Source organism: Cupressus sempervirens, chromosome 7 (genome assembly GCF_028749045.1).
Source record: "Cupressus sempervirens isolate cs-2001-9-10 chromosome 7, ASM2874904v1, whole genome shotgun sequence".
Taxonomy (NCBI): domain Eukaryota; kingdom Viridiplantae; phylum Streptophyta; class Pinopsida; order Cupressales; family Cupressaceae; genus Cupressus; species Cupressus sempervirens.
In genome coordinates this window covers 43,584,579-43,608,472 of record NC_143124.1, presented here as the reverse complement: position 1 = coordinate 43,608,472, position 23,894 = coordinate 43,584,579, and the positions used below count along the sequence as shown (strand labels likewise).

Here is a 23,894-nt window from a genome sequence, read left to right as displayed (position 1 = left end):
CTTCCCAAGATAGCTAATGGATGCTCATATGTAGGAAGGTGACACCTCACAACCATTCACCTAATAAGACATGCTTTATTAACCTAAGTGAGATTATTAAAAGTGTAGGAAAAACCTAGCAAAATAGGAAAAATAAAAAACTACCCTAACACCCCCCCATAAGCGAAGCTTAGGTGGATGTAGAAATGGGTCCCGGCAAGTCAAGCCTGATGAGGTACCCATGTACATAAAATTCCCCCAAAAGAGAGAGAAAAGAGACTCCCCAAAGAAAATTAGGACTCCAAGTGAGAGGAAGAGGCCCCCCCAAAAGATGAAGCATCCCGCACCTCCAGCAAAGCTTGCGAATTTTGTCCGGTTGATCCACTTACATCGAACAAGTTTTCTTCCCTTAGGAAAAGGGACAAGATCCCAAGTGTGGTTCCTCATCAAGGAACTATACTCTTCCTGCATAGTTGTATCCCACTCAGAAATACTAGAAGCCTCATGAAAGGACTGTGGATTTGAGGCAGTAGCAATGAAGATATGTAGAGCATCCTGAAATTGTAAACGAGTCTGCTTGGTGTCTGATGGATCCCCAACCCAATCACCTACAAACTGCAAGGTCTGTCTAGCCCAAAGTGGACTAGAAGATGGAGAATCTAGAGGAGAATCATCAACCTGTGAATGATGACTAGGAGAGGAAGGAGGTGAGTCCTCTGAATCAATCTTTGCATCAAAAGTGGAGGTAGAAGACTGCTCAAGTGAATTTGACCCATCAGAAGATCTATCATGTATTCCAAGTGACTCCAATGTCAAAGTAGAAGGCAACCCTGTGACCATGCTCTGCTGGTTAAGCTAATGCAAGTAGTGGAAGTTAAGATGGCCAAACCGCTCATGCCATAATCTGCTCACATCATTAGAGTGAGTGAGTGAAACAGTCAAAGGAGGATTAGGAACAAAGTGAGAAAACATATAGAGTCGTGACTGATGATCTGCTCTCCCAACTGCAACTGTAGAATCATTGTGCAACTCACGTATCTCCACTGAATGAGGAGTGAACTCAACTCGCTTGCCTAAACCTGTGTGAGTGATCTGGTGTACCGATAGGAGATTAGTTGACAATGAGGGTACATAAGGAACATCATGGAATGTGCCATCCCCCACATCAACAGACCCTCTCCCACACACCTCAACAAGAGTGCTATCACCCATCAAAATAGAAGGCATAGTACATGGCTCCAAAGATGCAAGTTCTTCCTTAGATGAAGCCATGTGGTGTGAAGCACCCGAATCAAGAACCCAAGTGGATGGTGAGGAAGCAACTGCAAAAAGGGCCTTGCCCTTTCCTTTCCCCTTGCTATTTTCTTTTTCTTTATTAGACCCTTCATTAGAACTTTGTTTGATAGACTCGGGAACACTAATATTATTCTTCTCAAGAATGTATGTTAAGTGATCAAGTTGTTTCTGCAAACATTTATGTTCATCATGACTAGGTCTTTTACAATAGGCACATTTGACCTTTTCTTTCTTAGGCCTATCACCCTTGGAAGATGGTGTATCAATAGTTGCTTTTGAAAAAACCAGCATCTGATCCTTCTTCTCCTCGCTATTCTTTTGTTTCTTGTCTTTACTATTGTTGTTACTACTTTGTCCTTGTTGTTCTTTGGTGTCTTGGTTGGCAGCCAAGGCATGTGACTTAGAGGACTTAAGAATGCCCATCTGGATCAGCTTGTCCTGTTCTCGAGTGAGATTGACAGCAAAATCATCTAAAGATGGCATGGTGAATTGAGTGCCAAATGCACCCTTAGTAGCATAGAACGTAGAGACAATCACAGAATATTCTGAACTTAGCTTAGAGAGAATACTAAGAATCAGTTGTTCATCTTTCTTTTCAATTCCACATTGTTTTAACTGCAGCCTTAGTGATTTCAATTTGGTGAAGAAATCTTGGATTGTGTTGAAATTGCCTGGACTCAAACTAATTAATTCATTTTCCAACATATGACCCCTCATTGAATCTTGTGTGCCAAATAGTGTTTCTAGCTTTGTCCATACTTCATTTGGTGTATCCAAAGACTCAATGTGAAATAGCAAGTCAGGAGAAACAGACAAACACAATGTTCCAAATGCCTCATCACATTTGTTAAACCACTTAGGCTTATCTTCATCTTTAGCAGGTTCAGTTTCAAGTCCCATAGTTATCCTATTTAATCCAGCTTTCCTTAAGTGAATTGTGATGTGTGATTTCCACTCAAAATAATTGTATGGAGTTAGGATGGGCATATTTGTTTGATCCATGATGAAAAAATGCAGAGAAGAAATGTTAGAAAGAAGAGAACCTAGCCACGACAATGCCCCCCCCTCTTTACTCAATCAAAGAACCCCCCAAATAAATATGATTTGGCACTTTATTTTAGTGCATTTACAACTACCACTAGAAAGAAATACTTAGTGGTCTTGATTTCAATGCATTACAAACCCTCATGAAGAGCATATGCTAAAAGTGAAACTTGGGCACAATAATCAAGAAAACAAATAGCACCACTGCGATCTACTCGAAAAATCATGCACTTTCAAAAAAATAATCGCCTCGATACGAGGTCATATGAGAAAGTTATGATCCTCCAAAATTTTCAAAACGAGAACTGTGCACAGTCACGGCTGAGAATCTGCAATTTCTGAAGAATCCATGCATGAAAATCAAAAAACAACTTCACTAATGGATAGAGCACAAAAAAATAGCCAAGTTCATAACAAGAATCATCAAAATCGGAGTCCGTATGAGCAAGAACAAGACATTCGAAAACTGCATTCAAATCTGTGACTGTCAATGGAGAGGGGTATGGCTGTAGCTTTGCATGCTTGATTGTGCAAAATATACAGCTTGCATGCAAAAGCTAAAAAATACCAAGATGGTTTTTCGGGGCTGCGAACAAAACCCAGAAAGCGTTTTTCTTTCTGATGTACAGAAGATATTGCTGTAGTGTAAATCACACACCTTTAACAGTAAAAAACGGCTCCAAAAATAAAAAAATGACTCCAGCAACGAGAATATGACATGCAAATGCTGGATCAGCTTCTTACGTCCATCAATGGCATACTAGAACCTGCAAAACTGATTGAAAACTCCAAATATGCAAGTTGGTTGTCAGATTTGAGATTGAAACCCCAGAGAAAAACTGTTTTTGTCAAAACTTTTTTGATTCTCAGGATCATCCAAAGATGCAAGAGAAGAGCATACTTCGTTTTTCAAAAAACTGCAATAAAGTTTATTTGCCCCCCCCTCCCTGAATCTCTCAAATAAGGAAACTAAAATCTACTCTTACACATAGAAAAGCTCTGATACCATGTTAGAATCTCATAAGATTAATAACTCAGAAAACTAGTGCAAAGAGTAAATATCTAAACTATGAATGCAAATGATACAAAATCAAAATAGCATCAAGAGGACGCAAAAACAAGAGATGCAAATACAAGTCAGGTAGCATGCTTATATAGGCTAAGAAGAGGGAGGAGGTGGCAACACAATAACTCAGAAAACTAGTGCAAAGAGTAAATATCTAAACTATGAATGCAAATGATACAAAATCAAAATAGCATCAAGAGGACGCAAAAACAAGAGATGCAAATACAAGCCAGGTACCATGCTTATATAGGCTTATATTAGTCTCCAAGAGAGTAATGCAAATGCTAGAAGCAAAATAGCATTAAGAGGACGCAAAAACAAGAGATGCAAATACAAGCCAGGTAGCATGCTTATATAGGCTAAGAAGAGGGAGGAGGTGGCAACACCAACCAATGAGGAGCAACCATCTATCGAACTAAAGATAGAAAAGTATCTTCCCAAGATAGCTAATGGATGCTCATATGTAGGAAGGTGACACCTCACAACCATTCACCTAATAAGACATGCTTTATTAACCTAAGTGAGATTATTAAAAGTGTAAGAAAAACCTAGCAAAATAGGAAAAATAAAAAACTACACTAACACTCTTGGTGGCAAATTTTTTTGCATTTTGGTGATCTTTTCTCCTTCTAGGGCTGCAATTTTTTTTGCCCTAGGTGATTTTGAGGGCCAATTGGTGACTTTCTATGCTTGGGCAAATGTGTTTGAGGGAAAACTTTCCATCCTTGGCGACTTTTGAAGAGCAGACCTGATTTTGTGCCATAGGAGATACATGGTGATGGTCTGATTCTTTTTCTCCATTTGAGACTGCATTTTTCATATCAGACTTAGGCGATTTTTGTTGGAGAGAGGATGTATGAGAAAATCTGATTTTTGCTTTGTGGACAAGTGGTAGATTGCTTTAGAGGTTTAATTTCTGATTTGCAAAGGGTTTAAAGTTCTTAAGGTCTAGTCCTAATTCCGAAAAGTCACTGTAAGATTATTGGTTAAGGTGAATTTTCATCATCTAGAGTTGCAAGGGGTCCTTAAGCTGACATCCTTCTTTCGTTCTTGTCTAAGAATTGCTTCCCTCGGTTCTACTTGCCTTCAGGTCCACCACTCCACCATCCCGTAATAAGGCGACGAGTATGGAGGATGTTAGTGCAAGTTATAATCCCAAACGGACAAACACTAAGAAAGACAAAGAGAATATGATACCCAAAACACCCTTCTTCTCAAAAATGAGGCGAATAACCAATACCAATGGCGGTACCATAAAAGGATATACAAAAGGCAGTTGCACATCACAGCCCAAGCATCGACACTTCTATTTCAATCATGATGAGTGACGTTGGCGTAGCACTTGATTTTGACGATATCAGAGAAGAGGATGTCAACGAGACAGATTTTGGATTGAGGTTGGGTGAGTTAGGAAAGGTTGATATCAAGAAGAAGCATTTGGGCACCCTTTCCTCTCTCAATGCTTTTATTGGATTTGCGAAGAAGTATAAGAAGGACCATGAAAGGATACTACAAGCAGCAAGCAGCGTGGCGAAGTCAGCGGAACTCAAGGCAAAGCACACACCCTGTCCTCCTATGGAAGAGGTTAACGAAAGGCTAGCTAAGTTCATTGCCTTAGCTAAGAAAATGAAAGAAAAGGGAAGAGTTATATTAGAAGATCATTTGATGTAAGCCCAAGTGGCAATTTCTCTTTCTTCTAAAATAGGACAAGTGTCTATTTCTGATTGGCCACCATTTTGGTGCCTTCTCATTGGTTGCCATTTTTTACACTTTTTTCATTGGTCCATTGATGAGGTGGCGTTTTCTCATTGGGCAATGGGGTGGCAACCTTACTTAGGGATTTTAGGATCCAATCTGGATTGTTGATCTTGTTTTGATCTCCACCGTCTGTTGTATTTTTGGCCCTTATATAAGGCCATTTGCTCTTATTTGTAAAGTGTTGGAGAAATTGTTGCGATGATAATACCAAAATGCTCTTTTCTTCATTGTTGCGATTTGCATGTTGATTAAGAACATTGGGTGTTATTGCATGTTTTCTACTTCCACATAGTTAGATTTTTTTTCAAGTTGTTGAAGCAAATTTCATTTCAAGTTGTTTAAGCAAGAGTAAAGTAGATAGATAGTTGTATGGTAGCACTGGTAAATGTTTGATAGGGGTCAATACTAGGCCACTAGCATCCTAGCGGCTGGTTGGGAAGCCTTGTGTGGTAAACTAGTTTATTATTCCTTCAAATCATTGCACCTGTGGAAGTGAGGCCGCTGGTCAGCTCTCATTAGGTTCGATCCCCATCCATTTGCTAACCTTCCATTCATAGGAGTAGGAGTAGAATAGTGAGTAGCTGAGTAGTTGAAGTTTAGGGAAAGAAGTTAGAGGAGTAGGTCGAGTATTAGAACACATCCATTCACCTTCCACCACCATCACTTTCTCATCAACATCACCATTGGCAGACACATCCTCCATCATCGCCACCATCAACATTATCTGCCTCCGCACATTTCGCAAACTAAGCCACCATCACCTTCATCCCACCAAAGTCCAAGTCATCATCAACAATTTGCGTAAGGCCGCCTACGTGATTATCAGCAAATCACATCGATAAAACTGAGTGAATATCCACAAGAGTAAGGAACATTGGAGCTATTGCTTATGTCTTCGTGAGTAATAACTTTTCAAGAGAGGAGTTGCATGTTTGATATCTCATATTGAATATTCAAATCTTAATATGTTATGTAAGTGATACAAAACTCACATCAACATTATCTGGCGCTAGAAGGAGGGCCTGAAAATTCCATTTTGAGGATTTATTGGCATTATAAAGAAGAATGGTGCTTCCTAGATCAAATCAGCCTAGAGCAATGTGGAGAACACTTCAAGATCATATTGTAGCTAGTTTGGGCTCAATTGCTTGGGAGGAAAGTGAGAACACTAGAGAGTACCTGGACACCGTTGACGTGCTAAATCAAGAGGAAAGAAAAGCAAGAGCTATTGAAAGAAAAATTCAAAGGAGGTTAGAACGTCAAAGAGAATTGGAAAAGAAGCTTGAGAGAGAAAGGAACGCACAAAGACAAGCTCGAGCTATTGTTGAAGAAAACTCGAATTAGAGAGTCAATCAAGTTGGGATTATTTTCAAGCTGGATAGAAAGATTGGATCTTTTTCCCCTGAAAGATTTGAGAGACTGATATCTTATAAGAGGCAGAGGATACTGAGAAATACACCACACCGGGAAGAGGACTTACTTGTGTTGGAATCTCCCAAGAGACCAAGAAATCGTCGGGTGGCTAATACCTCAAACTAAGCTAGCCCCTCAAGCAGTCCACCAGCTTAGGCTCAAGTTAATTCACCAATTCAAACCCCAGTCAACGAGCCAATTCAAGCTCAGATCAATCCACCAACGATGGCTCAACCACCATGGATCCAAAACAACGCCTCACCACTCCTATTCCAACAATACCATAGCTACCAAAGAATACGGTGATATTCTGCTCCAAGTTTTTTTTCGATGATCCTAATCGTACTGCAGACGAGCATATCAAGGTATTCCAAGAGGCATTATGCAATAGAAGAATTCAAGAGGAAGATGTCGCATATAGGCTTTTCCCTTATTCATTAAGTGAAGAGCCTTATTACTGATTTGTCAACTTACCAACATCATCAATAACAGGATGGGTTCAACTCAAGGAAGCCTTTCTAGCAAAGTTTGGTATGCCCATCACACCATTGGAGTTACATAGAAGGTTTGTGGACATAAGGAGGCATGATAGAGAGACGATAAGTTCCTTCAATGATCGTTTCCATAAGGCTTACACGAGATTGCAAGCCCCTTACACAATGACGGAAGCTGGTGCATTGGAAGCATACTACAGTGCCTTAGACAACCAGAAAACTATGTTCACGAGAATGGCAAATCCTGCTCCCACAACGTTGATCGAGGCCTACACTAAAGCAATTGAGATAGGAAGGCAATTAGGCTAACAAGGAATGGAACCCCAAGGTGCAAGATATCCAAACAATCCGGTTCCACAGCTTGCATACCAAGCGCCTACAAACTAGTTAGTAATACATCCAAGGCCCCCATTATCTCAAGCACCGCCATCCGTACCAATTTATCTACAAGGTGCAAGTTCCTCCACAAGGATGCAAGAAGAAAAGGATGAGATGAAAGAGTTGATTGAACAAGTCAAGAAGCTGTCTACGAAAGTCACCTATTTGAGAAACCAAAACAATCAACTTCAAAGTTCCCAAAGAAATAATCAAGAGAATAATTACTAGAGTCAAGGTGGAGGTTATCAAGGAGAATATCAAAGAAACCATCAAGAAGGAGGATACCGGAGGAATTATCAAGACAGAGACTACCAAAGGAATAACCAAGGTGGTAGTTACCAAAGGAACTATCAAAACAATAACTACCAAGGTAACAATCAGTCACAAGACCAAGGATACAACAATCAGTTCAACCAAAGGAGAACTTGGAATATGGGTCCAAACAACGGAAATGTGGTGTCGCCACTTGATAATCAGGCTTCAATAGATAATAGACCAGTGGACTGAATATTCTTGGCTGAGTCCGCCATGTCCAAGTATTGCAGATTCCATGAGATGGATCAACATTCGGAGTTAGGGTGTGCAGAATTCAAGAGAGCATCTAACCTGTTCCAAAACATAATAGATGAATCAAATAACTAGGAAGATGTTAAGGTTACGAGGTATGAGATTGTCCCATCCCCGGGATATGATCAATGTCTAACTTTCGAGGAGTTCTCATTTCCTCCAGAATTTGAAGCATACAAAGAACCCCAAGGGAGATTTCCTCCTGAGTCAGCGAACGGACCAGTTGATGAAGAAATAGATCAGAAGGGACATGACAATGGGTCGGATTTTTCTTTCCCACCTTTGGAAGACACTGTTCTAGTTCAAGGAATAGGTGGGAACCAGACATTTCAACAACCGGCTAGCAATGCTAGGTTCTACCAGAGGAACAACAGGAGAAATGATGTACCCTTCACATCCTCCATACCCCCAAATAATTTCAATACCCCTCCACACCCCGATGTGAGTAATATACCGAATACTTTGAGGGATGCACCTGAATACAAACAAGGTAACCTCGGCAATGGGAATGGACAACCGAGCTTTCAACAAAACACACAGCAAAACAATCAAGGTACTCAAAGAGCGTAGAATGTCCAGTCGACACAAGAAGTAAATAGAGGAAGGACTGGAAACAATGCCATAAACAATGAAGAGTTGAAGAGATTGAGACAAAGCATGACAGAGGAGATGAAAAGGGTTAAAATCAGTCTCCCTTTGTTTGAATTATTGAAGGTAGCAGAGATTAGAGACACGTTCCTTGATAGTTTGAAAGATAATAAATCACAAGGATCTTAAACTCAAGGTGCAACAACACAGACTCAAGGGAGGCCTCCTAATCCGGTGCATGTAATCCAAGACGCTCCAGGAACAAATATGACAAACTCATCTCAAGACATTTCATACGGAGAAATAGGAAGCTCTACACAAGAGATTTCATATGGCGATATCAATGAATTCAATAGACAGCCAGGACCTCAACCAGTTTACGTGGCTCAAGGATCAACGCCAATAGAGCAACAAACTCAAAGGAGTCAAGACCTGATGAGCAACAAAGAAAAAGTGAAGGAGGAGGAGGTTGCTCAACCAACAGATTTTGGAGTGAAGCCAAAGCAAGTACATAAGACACCCGTAGTGTATTATCAAGGAAAGGATGAGCCAGCCCCATTTTTGCTATCTATAAAGATGTTTGGGAAATTGCTTCACAATTGCTTGATAGATTCAAGGGCATCAAGTAACGTTATGCCTTTGAACATTTGCAAAAGATTGGGAATCACGCCTTTGGGATCCAACAGAAGAGTTACTCAATTGGATAAGGCAGAAGTACCAGTAGTGGGTGAGCTACACAACATACACATGCAGTTGGCATCTAATCCAAGAATGGAACACATGGTAGACATTTCCATGGTAGATGTGGCCAATACCTATGGACTGATCCTAGGTAGGGACTAGGCTAGAAGATTGAATGGATATATGGCAACGGACTTCTCTCACATGTGGCTCTCGTGGAAAGGATTGGCCAACCAAATCAAAATTGATAGTACCCCGAGGTTGAGACTAACAATCACAAAAAAGGACGAACCAAATGAAATATTGTTCGTGGAAACAAATATGAGCACCTACAGACCAAAGAAAGTAGAAGTATTAACTATGAACATCATGAGCGAAGGAAAGGATTCCACTGAGATCCTAATTGAGTCAGACCCAAATGCTTCGTCCGATGAGGGTGAAGGCATGTTTGAAAACTTCAAGAATTTCGTGACTAGAATTTGTTGATGCGAGTTTTGTATCACTTACATAACATATTAGCAATTGAACATTTGATACAGAGTATCAAACATACAATTCCTCTCTTGAAAAGTTATTGCTCATGGGATATGAGAGTAACTCCAATGTTCCTTACTCTTGTGGATACTCGCTCAATTTTATCTATGTGATTTGTTGGTAATCACGTAGGCGGCCTTACACTATTCATTCAAGGATGACTTGGACTTTGGTGGGATGAAGGTGATCGTGGTTCAGTTTGTGAAATGTGCGGGTGGCAGATAATGTTGATAGTGGTGGTGATGAAGGATGTGTTTGCTAGTGATGATGTTGATGGGAAAGCGATGGTTGCGGAAGGTGAATGGATGTGCTCTAATACTTTACTTACTCCTCTAAATTGCTTCTCTAAGCTTCGACTACCCAACTACTCACTATTCTACTCCTACTCCTATGAATGGAAGGTTAGCAAATGGATGGGGATCGAACCTAATGAGAGTTGACTAGCAGCCTCACTTCCACAAGTGCAATGATTCAAAGGAATAATAAACTAGTTTATCACACAAAGCTTCCCAACCAGCCGCTAGGATGCTAGTGGCCTAGTATTGACCCCTATCAAACATTTAACAATGCTACCATACAACTATCCATCTACTTCAACCTCACTTAAACAACTTAAACAACCTGAAATGAAATTTACTTCAACAACTTGAAAAGAAATCTAACTATGTGAAAGTACAGAACATGCAATAACACCCAATGTTCTTAATCAACATGCAAATCGCAACAATGAAGAAGATAGCAATTTTGGTATTACCTTTGCAACAATTTCTCCAACACTTCACAAATGAGAGCAAATGGCCTTATATAGGGGCCAAAAATACAACGGACGGTGGAGATCGAAACAAGATCAATGATCCAGATTGGATCCTAAAAACCTTAATTAAGGTTGTCACCCCATCAGCCAATGAGAAGCTGCCACCTCATCAATGGGCCAATGAAAAAAGTTCAAAAAGTGGCAACCAATGAGAAGGCACCAAAATGGTGGCCAATCAAAAATAGGCACTTGTCCTATTCTAGAAGAAAGAGAAATTGCCACATGGGCTTACATCAAATGATCTTCTAATATAACTCTTCCCTTTTCTTTCATTTTCTTAGCTAAGGCAATGAACTTAGCTAGCCTTTCGTTAACTTCTTCCATAAGACGACAAGGTGTGTGATTAGTCCTGAGTTCTGCTGACTTCACCACGCTGCTTGCTGCTTGTAGTATCTTTTCGTGATCCTTCTCATATTCTTTCGCAAATCCAATAAAAGCACTGAGAGAGGAAAGGATGCCCAAATACTTCTTGATAACAACCTTTCCTAAGTCGTCCAACCTCGATCCAAAATCTATCTTGTTGACATCCTCTTCTCTAATATCCTCAAAATCAAGCGCCGCCCCAACGTCGCTCATCATGGTCGAAATGGAAGTGTCAACGCTTGGGTTGTGCCGTGCAATCTCATTATGTATTTCTTCAAGTGTTCTAAATCTGGTAGTGAATGCAACAAACCAAGAATCAACTATACTCAATCCTCTCTCATCAACCAACTTGGCCCTTTGCAAATATGCCTCTGGTAGCCCAATGAACACCTGTAGCCTAGGAATAGCCAAATCTTTGATGGGAAAGAAATCTTTCCACTCCTCTTCGAATAATCTGAACCTGTCTCTAACAACCGCTAATGACTGGAATGTCGAGATGAAAGAAGGTAAGAAATTTCGCCCCTCTTGGATTGTATCATGGATCCAACCCCTGACTTCGTGTAGCTGAGCTGATATCTCTTATGAATTGCTCCCGCTGTCTTGAGGAAGTGCTACCTGGTGCAACTGTTGGATGGGCTGGCAATCTCTCCAATATTGGTTCTCGGCCTCCAACTTTACTATTCTTTCATTTGCCTTCCTGAACCTTTCTCTGATTGATGCTGTACCTTCCTAGATCTCCTCACACTCCATATCATCTGTATTCCTTCCCAAGTTGTGTTCTACTATTTCGTATTCCTGGGCTGCAATTTCATCCACTACCTTGTTGACTGTTGGAATAGCAATCTGAACCCTTCGGTGACCATCACTGTCGCTCTTGATTACCCTTGTCACCGTTTTCGCCATTTGTTTTTGGTTCTCGCTATCACCTCTTTCCATTAACCCTTGGATGTCTTCAACTGTATGGGCAGTTACCACCTCGCCTCTCGGCATAAGCATTTGCCTTAACCACAGTGGTGCAGTGCATCTCCCCAAATTTGGATTTGGTTCGACTAACACAGCATCACCAACGGCCTCGAGCGCCTGACTTATTGCCTCGATGTCAATTGGCCCATCTTCTTCTCTACTAGTTTCTGCCATATCATTTCCTTGTTGGTTCTCCGAGAGAGAGGAGCACTCGGTGCTCACTATAGCCACTTGATTCTGAATCAGAGTTTACCTCCACCGTGGCCCCTTTATCACTTGAATTGACCTCCTGGCTTCTAGCTTTAGTTATACTCTCTTGACGGCGCTACATGTTGTCTCTTGGCTGGAGGCTGAGGATGTTCTTTGCCTTTCTCTACCTCAAAAATTTTCTTCTTGCCGCTTCTAACCATTTCCTATTGCCGGTTACTTCCCTCATTCTTTTGCCCAACTGATTCTGTTTCTCTCTTTTGGCTTCATCATCTCATAGGTAAGAGAAAACCTTTGTCTTTGTAGCTTCCTTAGTCCTTCATTATACCACGACTTGGTATGCAATTCCACTGTCCTTGTGATTGCCTCCAAGGAAGGATCCTGATGGTCATCCCAATTCACTGGATTCAACTCTGTTCCTTCTACTATAGCATAATCTTCTCTCAGCACATTTCCATCATCCTCCAGTTGATCTAGAATATCAAGGCCTCTCCATCTGATAGCCCTCATCATGTTCATCGTCAACCTTGAGAAAGCTAGCTTTCTCACATGAAAGTCATCTTTGGCATTGGCCCAAAAGTCTTCTATGGTGGGAACATGCTTGAATTCACTTCCATGAGATATCTTGATAAAACCATTAGGATCGAATACTTGCCTTGCTATGTACCATCCTAGATGATACCATTCCAATTCCTTCTCTGCAGCTTCAAAGGAGGCCCGATTTGGGCAACTATCATTGCCAATTATGATTGAGAATGTAATGCTTGTTTTCCCTTCGTTTCTCATTATTCTATCATAGTGCTCAAGTTGCCTAGCCAATTCCATTAAAACTACCTTGTCGAGTGGGTATCTTGGAAGCCTCTTAGGACAAACTGTACTTCCTACCACTCTAATGTATGTAAACTGCGGAAATTGGATGAACCAACTCCCATACTTCTTAATTCTTGCTTTTGCTTTTGGTGAAAGTCTCTTAGCAGGTGTCCCTTGTAGTACCCTTACTGTCTTCATGGCAAAGGCATGGCAAAACATCTTGTAATCCTTGTTGTTGTGCAAATGGATCTGTGGATAGCATTCATGTACCAAATATTGCCTCGGTCCACTACCAACTTCTCCTAAGGCCTTAAGTCCCGGACTCCTGTACAATCTAGCAATTAGGTAGAACAGATAGGAGCCCATTTAGAATTGTTTTTGGTTTTGTACGGTTCTGAGTTGCAATTCTAAGTTCTTGCTTATGATCTTGGCCCAATCAAACCTTCTTTTCCCCTTTTCAATCTCATCAATGAAGAAGTTCATCCAGTTCTCAAATTGCATCCCTTCAGCTAGGCCCATGATCCGGCTGAGAAGAACAACGAGATCACCATATTCTGGTTTGAAATCTGCCATTATGAACCTTGATGATCGGCTAACACCTTTCTTTCGTTCATGAATCCAATTCTACTTTAGGTGCATGAAATAGGCCTTTTGGTTATCTTGAAATGATTTGGTTGCCTGAGCCATCATCACAACCGTCATGCCCTTATACCGGGGAATGTTGAATGTTTCTTCGATTGCTTGTTCGCCAATGTTGGCCAACACTCTCTTCACTTCATCAAAAATGATGGATTTACTTTTTATATCAAATCTAGATGCACATTCCATAATCAATTCCAGACATGGCAATGTAGGAGGAAAAGCTGCCGCATGTACGATTCCACTTTTGTATATCCTCTTTGCCAAGGGGGATTGTCCTTCTTTTAGTCTTTCCTTCATCCGTATCATGTCCATTGTACCGATATTGGTGTCGGTTATTCTCTTCATTTTCGAGAAAAAGGGAGTTTTGGACATCATATCCTCTTTGTCTTTCTTAGTATTTGTCCTCTTGGGATTCTTACTTGCACTAACATCCTCCATGCTCGTCGCCCTATTACGGGATGGTAGAGTGGTGGACCAGAAGGCAAGTAGACACCCAGGGAAGCAATCCTAAGACTAGAACGAAAGAAGGATGTCAGCTTAAGGACCCCTTGCAACTCTAGATGATGAAAATTCACCTTAACCAATAATCTTACAGCGACTTTTCAGAATTAGGACTTGACTTTAAGAACTTCAAATCCTTTGCAAATCAGAAATTTGAACATCTAAAGCTATCCTCCACTTGTCCATAAAGCAAAAATCAGACTTTCTCATGCATCCTCTCTCCAACAGAAATCGCCTAAGTCTGATATGAAAAGTGCAGTCCCAAATGGAGAAAAAATCAGACCATCACCATGTATCTCCTATGGCACATGTATCACCATCACCATGTATCTCCAAATGCTCTCTTCTTCATTGTTGCGATTTGCATGTTGATTAAGAACATTGGGTGTTATTGCATGTTTTCTACTTCCACATAGTCAGATTTCTTTTCAAGTTGTTGAAGCAAATTTAATTTCAAGTTGTTTAAGCAAGAGTAAAGTAGATAGATAGTTGTATGGTAGCATTGGTAAATGTTTGATAGGGGTCAATACTAGGCCATTAGCATCCTAGCGGCTGGTTGGGAAGAATTGTGTGGTAAACTAGTTTATTATTCCTTCAAATCATTGCACCTGTGGAAGTGAGGTCGTTGGTCAGCTCTCATTAGGTTCGATCCCCGTCCATTTGCTAACCTTCCATTCATAGGAGTAGGAGTAGAATAGTAAGTAGTTGGGTAGTCAAAGTTTAGGGAAAGAAGTTAGAGGAGTAGGTCGAGTATTAGAACACATCCATTCGCCTTCCACCACCATCGCTTTCCCATCAACATCACCATTGGCAGACAAATCCTCGATCATCGCCACCATCAACATTATCTACCTCCGCACATTTCACAAACCGAGCCACCATCACCTTCATCCCACCAAAGTCCAAGTCATCCTCAACAATTTGCGTAAGGCCGCCTATGTGATTATCAACAAATCACATCGATAAAACAGAGTGAGTACCCACAAGAGTAAGGAACATTGGAGCTATTGCTTATGTCTTCATGAGTAATTACTTTTCAAGAGAGGAATTGCATGTTTGATATCCCATATTGAATATTCAAATCCTAATATGGTATGTAAGTGATACAAAACTTGCATCAACAGGTAGCTATGATAGCACCCATGTTGGAATGCTGTGCCTAAAAAATCACTAAGCAGCAATAAGTAAATTCAATCACTGTTTCCTTATGTTTCTGGAATGTGGGTGAAGTGACGCATGGACAGTTCTAAAGATGACAAAAAAATTCCTTAAATTTGGGGATGGCTTGGGTCAGATGTCTTTGTGCATAATTTTCGATCAAATGTACAAAATAAACAAGAGCCTTGAGAAAATGGCTTGTATTTGAGAATTCAATATTAATTATCAAATCATTTGCACAGAATGTAAAGAATGTGCAAAAATAAATAGTGAATCAAGAGATGTGGCTGACATTTGATAATTCGATGTTAATTGCCAAATCATATATGTTCAATCAGAATGGTTTTTGCCGTAGTGCCAGTAGTATCAAGATTGACTCAGAAAATTAAAAAATAAATAGAATTCATTTGGGATTTAATTGGGGAAATAAATTGTCTTTTTATCAGGATTCAACAAATGTTCTTTATGCAGTTGAATCCTGATGTAAAGCATTACAGTTTTTGATGCACAGAAAAAAAACGCTTGCTCAATAAAAAAATGTCATTTCCATCCAAAGCAACACAAGAAAAATTATTTTTTGGCTTTTCCCTACCAGAATGGAGGATCTAGTGGCATGTCATTTTTTGACCATGACTTTTAAATAATATTTAAGAATAGGGTTTTCCCAAAGTTGCATGGACATGGATACAAACACAAGTACGGATACACTATCAAATATGTTCACAGCCATCTTTTAAGACCCCAATATGTTTAAGGCTGGATACAACATTAATAAAATTAAAAAAACACATACACATATTTAAAACAATTTTCTAAGTTATTAAAGAAGATTTTAAATACTTCAAAAAAAATGTACACAATTAAAATTAATAATAAGTTGATTTAACACTTTACAATATGCAAAATTGGTAAAGTTACATTAAAAGATAACTAAAAAAATGGGTTTCTGATAAAAACATTTCATTTGTCTTTCTCATTAGTTGTAGGTTTTGTTTGTGTAATGTTCCCTTCTCCACACTAGACCTATTGCCGCCTAGTTGGTCTATCTTTCCATCCAGATAGGCTAACAGCATTTGTTTTAGGATGCCATCCAGTCACAAAAGTCTATTGGTTTTAGTAGAAGAGATATTTATGTGGGTGATTCTAAGGTTAAAGTCACATTGCTTTATTAAGTGAATTTATAAAGTACTTTATTATTTAAAGTCACTTTATGATAAAATGACTTAAGTGAATAAAAGACGAAAGTCTTTTATCCCACATTGCTAAGTTGTACACATCTACCCTCACTTCGAGGTTATAAAAGAGAGCAGTTGCATAGGGATCGTCACCCATGAATATATGTTATTTTCTCAAATCCTAAGAGTTGCTTAAATGTGACTGGATATTTCCTAAGGACGAAACCCCTTAAGGAAAATAGTGAGACGCTCACATTGTATGTTTAGAAACAAGAGCTATATTGACACATTGATTTGCAAATTGTTGAAGTCCTTAGGCAGATATGCAAATTTGGTGATTGAACTGTGTAGAGTTAACTGGGCACATACAGGTCGTTTTCAAACAGATGTGCTTGACGACAAGCGATGTTGGCAGTCATTCATAGCTGAAAGGTAAATACAACAGTTAATCTCCTTTGTAGTGGCATTGAACTACGTCTAAGACTGGAAGCTACCTAGTGACAGATTTACAAGTGCTAGGGATGTACAGGTCGGTGTGTTAGAAGACGAGCCACATACATCCAGCACATCTACAGTCCACGGCCATTTATCGGCACCATGCAGGAAGTGTACAGGTTGATAGGGTTAGTAGATATCAAGGTGGTCACAACAGTTGCCCAACGTGACTATGTCACTTTCACACTAGTATTGCAAAGGCCCCATCATGAGCATCACCTACAGTAGGTGCAGATGGATAATCACACACAGGTGAAGGAGCAGTAACGTTATTCCATGCTACAGATAACTTCTTCACTCCATTATAGAGGTCACACATGGCATAGGGAGTAAGTCCAAACGCAAGGGGCAAGTGTTGAAGTCGAGGTAAAGACCAGTCATATCCACAAACCATCCACTTCACTCCAAGTTCATTATCTCATTGTTTGTACTTGAAAGACTGTAATCAATTGCTTCAAGTAGTGATATTGTTGTGTGAACTTACTCCATTATCTTTGCCATACTTTTAGATAGTATTTTGTACACAATATTACATCTGATATCATTTTTTCAAGCATTGCTATTGTGATTGATTTCCACATTTTACAAACTTTCTTAGACTTATTAGCATGCATTATTAGAGTCAGAATATTTCAGTGGCTTTATAGTTTAATATAGAGATCACGCACCAACTGTTTGACAAAATTTTGTTAGCACAACTTTAAATTTTCTGATCAAATTAAACAAGGGTTATTACAGTGGTATCAGAGCCATAAGTCCTGCCATTTTGTGAGAAAATTTGTTACGTAACAGGCTGGATTAAACCAAAAAAATGACAGCTAGGCATTAGGAAGAAAGCTTATAAATTTGGTCACCTCCAACCTGAACAGGCAGAATCTTCAAATCAGATTGACATTGAGGATAGTTATGCAGTTGATGAGGAGTTAATTTTCGAAACAGTGAACAGGTTGAACAGGATGAACAAATTGAGCAAATTGAACACGTTGAACAAGTATAGGATATCCAGATGACTCGTAATGAGAACGAACAAGAATGGGAAGTGAGGAAAATCTTGAGGGCTATTAGAGATGGACAAAACAATATAGCTACTGCACTTCAGCAGCTTACAGGTGCCATGCAGCAATTAGCTCCGCCTCACAGGGCAGCCCTAAGTCATCACAGTGGAGGTGGTAGTGTGGCAGGATCACCCCGAGCTGCTAGGGCCCCCACACAAAACACTGACAGACCTTTGATGCTCGTTTTTAATGCAGAGGAAGAGGTAGCACCACCCATGGGACCAAACTTACTACCGAAGAACATTATGGCAATGTACGATGAATGGGATTTGTTTCTGGATCAGGTTAAACAGAATTTGTCTTTTGTCCAATACTTAAATCAGAAAAGGGCGATAGAAAGGCCATAGCAAGACAGGAGACCTAGAGCACAAAATAGGGATTTGAAACATGCGATGAACAAATTATCACTCGCTACTTTTGGTGGCAACAGTAAGACATCTGCGAGAGCTTGGATTCACAAGCTAGACACCTACTTAACACTTAGCGCATGTCGGAGACGGAAGCCATTAGATTCGCTAAGATGCATCTAGAGGGAGCGGCATATGATTGGTGGCATCATGGGCTGGTCACCTAGGATCATGGTCTCATCGTGTCTTATGAGACTTTCAGCTCTAAGCTGATTACTCACTTTGACAGAAAGGATACAGAGGTCTATTACAGGGATTTGGCACAGTTGTGACAAGGCGAATCTTTGGATGATTTCATTGACGAGTTTCAATGGACGAGTTTCAATGGTTCTCGATGATGGTTCCAGATATGTCAAAACAGCGTAAGGTAATGCTATTTGCCGAGGGTTTACAGGATAGATATAGAGGTTTGGTTAAGGTACTTAAGCCAAACACTCTGGATGATGCTATTACAATCTCACACGATCTAGAGTCACCCTCTTTGATATTACAGCCTCCTAAGAAACCGCATAAGGGGTCCACTTCATTCCAAAAGAACAAGAACCAGCATAAGGGTACACCTCCCAGGATGGACTTTGAGACACGAAATGAACTCAGGAGGAAAAAGCTATGTTTCACTTGCAGAGAGCCATGGACACTAGATCATAAATGCCTTGGCAACAGTAAAATACATTATGTTGAGGTACTTTCAAAGGAGGATGAGCAATAGGAGGGCAGCGATGAGGAGGAAGGTGAGGGACGGTCACCTAGAGAAAGAAGGAAGGAATCCATTCAAGGACAATCTCCTATCATAGCTTCCCTTTCCAATGATCCCACGAGACATCCTTTTCATTTGAAGGGAATAGTTAAGGGACAACGTATTGTGTGTTTGTTAGATACAGGGGCATCACATAACTTCATAAGCACACGTTGGGTTACAAAGAGGAAGTTACAAATTGATGACATACCCGAGTTTGAGATTAGAGTGGCAGGAGGTGAGAGATTGAGATGTATAGGGAAAGTGTCAAGACTTCCGATTCATTTTGGTGATTTCCTTCTTGAGGCAGATTTTTATGTTGTCAATTTGGATGGACTAGATGCTATGTTGGGAAGACAGTGGTTACAGACCGTTGGCAGATACACAATTGATCATGAGAAGATGCACTTGGAGTTCTTACAGGATGGCTGATAGGTAATCCTCAAGGCTATGCCAGAGGGTGAACCCAGGTTAATTTCAGCTCACAAGATGGAGGCTATTATGAGGCATGATGACATGGAGTGGGCAGCACACCGTTTCATTTCCTCTAAGGCTACCTTAGACTGAGGACAGCAGTTTCATATCGACATTCAGCCAAGAGGGTTTTTGAGGACATACCTCCGTTGCATTCCCCCAGACAAAGGGTTTGGGCATATCATTGGGTTGGCAGAGGGCATGAAACCTGTTATCACTATACCTTATTGTCATCCTAGGCACTAGAAAGAGGAGATAGAAAAGACAATAAGGAACTTTTAGACATGGGACACATCAAACCTAGCTCCAGTCCCTTCACTTCCTTAGTTGTATTGGTGAAGAAGGATGGCACTCTTCGCATGTGTATTGATTACCGTGCTCTCAACAAGAGGACCATCAAGAACAAGTACCCTATCCCTCACATTGATGAGTCACTAGATGAGCTACATGGGGCAGTGTACTTCTCGAAGATTGACCTCAGATCGAGATACCATCAAATACGGGTTTGTGAGGAGGATGTGCATAAAATAGCTTTTCGATATCATTATGGACACTACGAGTTCTTGGTCATGCCATTTGGACTCACTAATGCGTCGACTACATTTCAATCATGCATGAACCATATTTTTAGAAAACAACTACGAAAGAGCGTGTTAGTATTCTTTGATGACATCTTAGTTTTCAGCAAAACTTGGGAGGAGCACCTGCAGCATTTAGATGAGGTACTCAGTATTATGGAGCACCCATTATTTGTGAAGGAGTCAAAATGCGAGTTCAATTTGACAGAGATTCTTTACCTTGGCCACGTGATTGGTGCAAACGGAGTAAAGGTTCACCAGGAAAAGATTCAAGCAATCCTAGACTGGCCACCACCAAAGAACGTATCAAATTTGAGCGGTTTCTTGGGTCCTCTCTTATTACAGAAGGTTTGCTAGAGGTTTCTCACAGACAGTACCTCCCCTCACCGATCTCACATGGAAAGGGGCTTTTAGGTGGACAGTTGATATAGAGATGACCTTTAATAAGCTCAGGGAAGTGATGAGCAAATGCCCAGTCTTAGCATTGCCCGATTTCTCTCAACTGTTTGTACTAGAGTGTGACGCTTCAGGGAGCAAGATTGGTGCAGTTCTAATGCAAGATAGGCATCTGATCACTTATGAGAGCAGGAAGCTCAAGGATGGTGAGAGACTGTACTCCACCTACAACAAGGAGATGTTGGCTATTATGCATGCTTTAGCCAAGTTTAGACAGTACTTGGTGGGTGGTCAATTCATAGTTAGGACGGATCACAATAGTTTGCGCTACTTCCTAGAGTGGAAGGATCTAAATGAAAGACAACAAAACTGGGTCAACAAGATCCAGGCCTATGATTTTGACATTGAGTACATCAAGGGTAAGAACAATGTAGTGGCTAATGCACTTTCTAGGAGACCTTCAGTGGCAGATTGTTCTGCTATTTCCGAGATATCGGTAGAACAGAAGTTCGAGCTTTTGGTTGAGTATTTCAAGAATACTCAAGCATGTTAGATTATGGATGGACAGCTTCAAGACAGTAGGTACAAGGTAATCAACGATGTGATTTTTTATAAAGATAGGATCTACCTTGTACTAGGATCTAAACTCAAAGGGTAAGATTATGGAAACTCTTCATGATGCACCATCAACAGGACACCTAGGTTTTTTCAAAACCTACTGACATGTTAGGGAAAGGTTTTCATGGAAGGGCCTCAAAGACGATGTCCTCCAGCATATCAGGGAATGTTGGACTTGTCAGCAGAACAAGTCAGAGCATGAGTTTCCAACCAGATTATTACAACCACTTCCTATTCCAGCACAGAAATGGGAGGGCATTTCCATGGACTTCATTACAGGATTGCTGAGGGTGCAAGGCAGAGACCCCATTTTTGTGGTGGTGGGCAGATTGACGAAATTTTCTCATTTCTTTGCCATAGCAGCAGATTGGTCGGCCTCTCAAGTAGCTAAGTTATTTTTTTGAGAGGTTTTTCGTCTACATGGTCTTCCTCACACCATTGTGAGCGACAAGGATAGCAAATTCCTCAGCACTTTTTGGCAAGAACTATTCAGATTAACAGGCATGGAGTTGACACCCAATACGAGCTACCACCCCCAGACAGACGAGCAGACAAAAATAGTAAACAAATGGGTGGAAGGTTATCTCCGGAGCTATGTAGCAAGGCAGTAGAGGGCTTGGGTTAAGTGGTTATACCTAGGGGAGTATTGCTACAACTCCTACCACATGTCCATCTAGATGACTCCATTTCGAGCTCTCTATGACAGCAAACCTCTATCGTTCGTAGATCTGGCTTTGCAAGACAGCAAGGCACCACTAGCTGGGGATTAGATAAAGGATCAACAGGACATTCTCAAATCCCTTCGAGATAACATTTTATAGGTTCAGAATCAACAAATGTACACTAATCACCATCGGACAGAGCAGAGTTTTGAGTTGGGGGACATGGTTTATCTTTGACTCCAACCGTACAAACAGAGTTCCTTGAAGAAGAGTGGGTCTAAAAAATCCAGACATAATTTTTTGGTCCCTATCCCATTACTCGAAGAGTTGGGGAGGTTGCTTATGAGCTGGACTTGCCAAATGACAACAGGATTCATAATGTTTCCACATTTCTTGTCTCAAGAAAGTGATTGGTCAGTATGTAGTGCCCTCCATTGGATTGCCTCCACTTGACGAGGAAGGGAAGCTAGTATTAGTTCTAGCAGAGGTGATAGAGGTCAAAGAAAGGAAGCTGTGTAACAAGTCCATCAAGGAATATTTGATTCACTGGAAGGATTTGTCATATGAAGATGCCACTTGGGGAAACAAGTCAATCCTACAACATCTGGAATTGAGATTGCTTGAGGACAAGTAATCCTAGTAAGGGAGGACTGTAATGTCCCCTTCTCCGCACTAGACCTATTGCCACCTAGTTGGTCTATCTTTCCATCCGGATAGGTTAACGCCATTTGTTTTAGGATGCCAGCCAGTCACAGAAGTGTTTTGGTTTTAGTAGAGGAGATATTTAAGTGGGTAATTCAAAGGTTAAAGTCACACTGTTTTATTAAATTGATTTATAAAGTACTTTATTATTTAATGACTTAAGTAACTAAAAGATGAAATAGTCTTTTATCCCACATTGCTAAGTTGTACACATCTCCCCTCACTTCCAGGTTATAAAAGAGTGTCATTGCATAGGGATTATCACCCATGATTATATGTTGTTTTCTCAAATCCTAAGAGTTGCTTAAATGTGATTGGATATTTCCTAAGGACGAAACCCCTTAAGGAAAATAGTGAGACTGGACGCAAAACTAGTGCTCACATTGTATGTTCAGAAACAAGAGCTGAGTTGACACATCGATTTGTAGATTCCTGAAGTCCTACGGCAGATATGCAGAACTAGTGATTGAACTCTGTAGAGTTAAGTGGGCACATACAGGTCGTTATCAAGCAGATGTGTTGCTTGACGGCAGGCAAGGTTGGCAGTCATTCATAGCTGAAAGGTAAATACAATAGTTAATCTCATTTGTAGTGGCATTGAACTATGTCCAAGACTGGAAGCTACCTGGTGACAGATTTACAAGTGCTAGGGATATACAGGTCGGTGTATTAGAAGACGGGCCGCATACAGCCAACACATCTACAGTCTGCGGCCAGTTATCAGCACCACACAGGAAGTGTATGGGTTGGCAGGGTTAGTAGATATCGAGGTGGTCACAGCAGTTGCCCAACGTGACTATGTCACTTTCACACCAGTATTGCGAAGGCCCCATCGTATCACCTACAATCATAGTTCCAAAAATTGCCATAAAATTGCCAAAATTGCATGAATCACAAGAAGATTCATGGTTGCCGAGTTTTTGTGAATCATGAATCGCTGACAGCGATTTTTTGGCATGAATCGCCTGAATTGCCGAATCAAGAGATTCATGCCAAAAATACATGAATCGCCCATAGCAGCTAGAAATTTGTATTGAATTTTTTTTTAAAAACACATGTTTTATTTATTTATTTTTTTGCCTTTCCTCTTTCTTATAACCCTAAAGGGCCTTCTAATTGTTAAGCATGAGTAGAAGAGAGGAAGAGAGAGAAAAGAAGAGAAAAGAAAAATCATAGGTTTCCAACCGGCAAGAAGGAAGAGCACCAAAGAGATCAAAAGTCCATTTGAGGAGCCCATAAATTGCATTGGGAGCATTAAGGAGTCAATATCAACACTCCTCAACTCATTTGCAAGAGGTAAGTGCTAATTTTTTTTTGCATGTTAGTGTATTATGTATTTT

General features: G+C 40.5%; 1 protein-coding gene across 4 annotated transcripts in view; it reads right to left on the bottom strand.

Moving 5' to 3' along the window:
* The window catches only part of LOC149545366 (uncharacterized), a 106,214-nt gene that overhangs the window by 3,474 nt on the left and 78,846 nt on the right, over positions 1-23,894 (bottom strand). The gene's annotated exons all lie outside the window — the stretch shown is intronic.